Raw genomic sequence first — 6,000 nt, forward strand, 5'->3', positions numbered from 1 at the left:
GCACTGTATAGAGAAAACAAGGCCTCAGTGGGCATAAAACTCAACAAACAATTCTGGAGAGTATGATGAGGGACATGAATGTATTTTATATGAGTTTTAACCATTAATTAAACTATTGCATATGTTGTTTGCCTTGTGATCAATTTTCCACATACAGTACCTGAAAAATAGTCTTCTTCTTCTCTTGCTTCTAATATGCATGCATCACCTATAGATAGCACTATACAGTGTAACCCTGCAACCCCTCAGACCCTAAGTCATACTAAACTGTTCCTCCCACACAATGAAACCATTATTTTATTTGTATGTGAACACACAATTATAATTTTTGTCAAATGAAAATCTTTTTTTCTTAGTTATCATGTTGGTTTCACCGGTGAAAAATAATTGTGTGTTAAACTAGTTGCTAATACTTGGAGAGAGAATGTAAATCCAGTAAAGTCAGTCAACAGGAACTAGTTGATGGCTCTCTTGACATGAATGTCCATAATTATTTAACATCAAACAACAAGGTTAATGGATTAATAATAGAGGATGCTTGATGCTCCAAGTAGAGCTGTGTGACTGATGCGCACATTTGATTTGGATGGCATGGAGAATGAGTCTGACAGTCTGTCAATAACAGTGACAGGCCATATGCTGATGAGGGTGGTAATCAGTATATTGTCTGAGACTGATTACAACCCTCATTATCAGTTTGCCTTGAGATGGTCCCAACCGGTTCCCCCTGGCTGTCACTTATACCCAACTGGACGGAGCCTCTGTGCTCTTTAATGTCGATACGGGGCTGATGCACGTGAGTATGGTTATGAGTAATCACTAAGATTTATTTTTCATTGGAAGAGCCCAGTGTTTTTTCTTCTTTCTTTTTTTTGCCATGCTCACTTCAGATGAGTCACTTTAGATGGCTTGACTTTCCTGTCAGCTCTGTATGCCAATCAGAAATATGTCCTTCAGCTTGACACGATCACCGTGTGCTAGTGGCCAAAAAATATTATCCTTTTTTTTAAACTTTTTTTTTATTTTTTATATGCGGCCTGCTTACAAATGGGGCAAGAGGCCCAAACACTCCATTTATTTCATCTGGGGATGAGAACAACAATAAACAGAAGATTACTTGCTGTCCTCACCTTATTCCTTTTACCTTCTTCTTTCATCGAGAAATGTGAAGTCTGTTCCACAGTGGGCCATCAAAAGAAAAATCCAATATTGTATGATACCAGTGTGCTGCTGTGTGTAAGCGAAAGTTCAATAATCAGTGACCCAGTTATTTTAATTGCTCACAAACACAAAGAGGGAAAAAAGGATAAATAGCGCAGTGTTGTTCCTGCACCAGCATCTTATACCATAAATAGGGAGGGTCTCCCAATTAGCTAGCATGTGATCAAGGCATTCTCCCACACAAAATCATGAAAGAGAATACATAAGCAGCCTAATATCTAGAACTGTGTTCTATGTCAAAACAAAAGGCCAGAATCCAAGGAATATTTGAAATAGTTTCTGTCCTGTTAATAGAAGAGAGAACAGTCTCCAGGATTTCCACATACTAAATCTAAACTTCTAATGCTGCTGCTTTGCGAAGCAGCATTCTTCATAATGGTTCCGTAATCAATCTACTTTACTGAAATCTTTTCAGTACAACACATTGAAATAAAACAGCAGGGAATTATGGCTGGAAATCTGTTGTTCGTTTGTCAGTACGATACTGCATTCACAACTACATATGGCATTTATAAACAAAAATGAAAATAAACACCTTAAGAAACGTTAGAATCAGTAAGCAGTGGTGCCTCACTCCAGCTAATCATGGCCGAGTTTGTTTTTTCCCTCACCACAGCTAGCGATCAGCTCACTGACCGTATTGTAGTCAGTGGATATAAGCATTGTAGAACATTCTCCAGCAGCTCTACCAGTTGGGAGGTAATTTGAAAGTTGACCCATGGCCCACAGGGATAGGGGTGACTACCTGATTGTCTGTGAATAATTCATAAGAAAATTAAGTATTAATTTTTCTTGGAAATGATCTGCATGAGAATATGCCCTTATCATGATTGTTACTTCATAGTAAAATGTTTGGGAATCGTGTTTAAAGGTTGATTTAATCTACTTTAGAGGGTTGCCTGAGAAGAAAAGATAATTGGGCTGCTGCGCAAGGCACTGCTGATCAGTTATTCTCTTTATGTAACAAAGTTTTACTTCTGTTTGGGTTGGAAGTCTTACTTGGCAGCACAAGTAATAGGATGAAAATCATTCAATATTTCATTTGTTCATGGATGTTTTTAGGTGAATTCTGGATTTCTGTTGCTTCATCTCTGTTGGGAATAAGAAGTAAATATATTTTTTCTGTGATGATGACAATAAACCAAATAAATATCATATTGTATTAGTATTTGACAATGGCAAGACGAAGGCAATCCAGCACTGGAAAATTGACAATTGAAAGAGAAGCCTATATATTTAACGAAATACTTAAATATGTGGAAGTTCAAATAGCTATTGTTGTAGATGTTAAAAGACTGACAAGTTTAAATGATGGATTTTGGTCAAACCACAGGTTTGCATCTGTGTGCCGAAGGAAATTCAGTGATCATTAAACTACATTTCTACTCGATATTTACATCACTATGCGGCTAATTTTGTCAGTCAGTCAGTCAATCAGTCATTTTCATATTTCCACCGCTATATCCGCCGCAGCGGGTCACGGGGAGCTGGAGCCTATCCCAGTGGCATAAGGCGTGAGGCGGGGGACACTCCGGGCATGACACCAGTGCACCGCGGGGCTAATTTTGTGATGTGATTAAATTAAATAAAATTCAAGGTGGATGACTTTTTTTTCTTCTTCTTCTCCTTGATGTGGATTGATCTGAAGTTGCTATATTTATTGTTTGTTTTAAAACTATTTACAGAGCAGCCTTAAAATTGATATTCAAATCAATATTGTCTTGATCACAGAAGTCTTCTTCTTTTCCTTTCGACTTTTCCCTTCAGGGGTCGCCACAGTGAATCAATTGCCTCAATCTAACCCTGTCTTCCGCATCCTCTTCTCTCACACCAACTACCTTCATGTCCTCTTTCACTACATCCATAAACCTCCTCTTTGGTCTTCCTCTAGGCCTCCTGTCTGGCAGTTCAAAACTCAGCATCCTTCTACCAATATATTCACTATCTGTCCTCTGGACATGTCCAAATCATCTCAGTCTAGCCTCTCTGACTTTATCTCCAAAACCTCTAACATGTAGTGTCCCTCTGATGTACTCATTCCTGACCCTATGCATCCTGGTCACTCCCAAATAGAACCTCAACATCTTCATCTCTGCTACCTCCAGCTCTTTCTCCTGTCTTTTCCTCAGTGACACTGTCTCTAGACCAAACAGCATTGCTTTTCTCACCAGTTTTGTACACCTTCCCTTTCATTTTAGCTGAAACTCTTTAATCACACATCACACCTGACACTTTTCTCCACCCGTTACACCCTGTCTGTACACACTTCTTCACCATCTTTTCCACACTCTCCATTGCCCTGGACTGTTGACCCTAAATCTTCCACCTTCTGGATCTCTTCTCCCTGTAACCTCAGTCTTCCACTTGGGTCCCTCTCATTCACACTCATACACTCTGTCTTACTGTGGCTAACCTTCGTTCCTCTCCTTTTCAGGACAAACCTCCACCTCGCTAGCTTCTCCTCCACCTGTTTCCTGCTCTAACCACAGATCACTATGTCATCTGCAAACATCATAGTCCATGGAGATTCCTGTCTATCCTCGTCTGTCAGCCTGTCCATCACCATAGCAAACAAGAAGGGGCTCAGAGCTGATCCTTGATGCAGTCCTACCTCCACCTTGAACTCCTCTGTCACACCTACAGCACACCTCACCACTGTCTTAAAGTCCTCATACATGTCCTGCACTGCTCTAACATACAGTACTTCTCTGCCACTCCAGACTTCCTCATACAATACCATAGTTCCTCTCTGGGCACCCTGTCATAAGCTTCCTCCAGATCTACACAATGCAGCTCCCTCTGGTCTTCTCTGTACTTCTCTATCAACATCCTCAAAGCAAATACTGCATCTGTAGTACTCTTTTTTGGCGTGAAACCATACTGCTGCTCACAAATGCTCACTTCTGCCCTTAGTCTAGCTTCAGCTAATTTTTCCAATAACTTGATTGTATGGCTCATCAGCTTTATTCCTCTCTAGTTGCCACAACTCTGCACATCTCCCTTGTTCTTAAAAATGGGCACCAGCACACTTCTCCTCCATTCCTCAGGCATCTTCTCACTATCTAAGATACTGTTGAACAACCTAGGCAGAAACTCTACTGCCACCTCTCCTGAACACTTTCATATCTCCACAGGTATATCATCAAGACCAAGTGCCTTTCCACTCTTCATCCTCTTCAATACCCTTTTCACTTCATCCTGACTAATCTTTGCTACTTCCTGGTCCACAACAGCCACCTCTTCTAATCTTTGTGCTTTCTCATTTTCCTCATTCATCAACACTTCAATGTACTCTTTCCATCTTCCCATTACACTACTGGCACCTGTCAACACACTTGCTGTACTCCTGTCTACTCTCCTCAGTCCTCTCAGTGTCCCACTTCTTCTTAGCTACCCTCTTTCTCTGTATACACTCCTGTACATCCTCATTCCATCGCCAAGTCTCCTTGTTTACTTTCCTTCCAGATGACATACCAAGTACTGTACTCCCTACCTGTCTCCCTGATCACATTAGCTGCAGTTGTCCAGTCATCTGGAAGCACCTCCGACCACCCAGAGTCTGTCTTAACTCCTTCCTAAAAGTCCTGAAACACTCTTCGTTTTTCAGCTTCCACCATTTCATCCTCTGCTCTGCCTTTGCCCTCTTCATCTTCCTCACCACCAGAGTCATCCTACACACCACCATCATATGCTCTTTGGCTACACTATCGCCTACCACTACTTTGCAGTCACTGATCTCCTTCAGATTATACTGTCTGCACATGATGTAGTCTACCTGTGTGCTCCTACCTCCACTCTTATAGGTCACCCTATGTTCCTGCCTCTTCTGGAAGAAAGTATTCACTACAGCCATTTCCATCCTTTTTGCAAAGTCAACCACCATCTGTCCTTCTGCATTCCTCTCCTGGAGACCAAACCTGCCCATCATCTCCTCATCACCTCTGTTTCCTGCACCAACATGTCCATTGAAGTCTGCACCAATGACAACTCTCTCACTTCTAGGTATGCTCTGCATCACTTCATCAAAGTCCAACCAGAATTTCTCCTTCTCCTCCAGCTCACATCCTACCTCTGGAGCATACCAGCTAACAACACTGAACATCACACCTTCGATTTCTAGCTTTAGACTCATCACTCTATTTGATACTCTTTTTTACCTCCAGAACATTCCTAACAAACTCCTCCTTCAAGATAACTCCTACTCCATTTCTCTTCCCATCTACACCATGATAGAGTAACTTGAACCCCGCTCCTGAACTTCTAACCTCGTCACCTTTTCCACCTGCTCTCCTGGACACACAGTATGTCTACCTTCCTTCTCTGCATCATGTCAACCAACTCTCTACCTTTTCCTGTCATAGTTGCCACATTCATCATCCCTATTCCCAGTCCCAAGGGAGTAGACTCGGACTGGGGTGCAGGAATGGGAGCAGACTCGGACTGGGGTGCAGGAACGGGAGCAGACTCTGGCTCGGGTGCAGGAATGGGAGCAGATTCGGGTTCAGGTGCCGGAACTGGGGCAGACTTGAGCTCAGGTACCGGAACAGAACCGGGCTCAGGCGCCGGGACGGGAGCAAGCTGGCGTCCGGGCGTGGAGACCGGAACAGGCTGGGTTCGGGACACGGGCACAGGAGCAAGCTGGCGTCCGGGCGCGTGGACGGGCACTGGAACATGCTCGAGGTCTGGTAAAAAAGGTGAAGCTGGAATTCCAGTGTAAGCTGCCAGCCATGCCCAGGTTTCTCTTCTCTGCTGTCTCCACTCGGCAGCCTGTTCTGGGTT

This window comes from Antennarius striatus, chromosome 13, assembly GCF_040054535.1.
Source record: "Antennarius striatus isolate MH-2024 chromosome 13, ASM4005453v1, whole genome shotgun sequence".
Classification (NCBI taxonomy): domain Eukaryota; kingdom Metazoa; phylum Chordata; class Actinopteri; order Lophiiformes; family Antennariidae; genus Antennarius; species Antennarius striatus.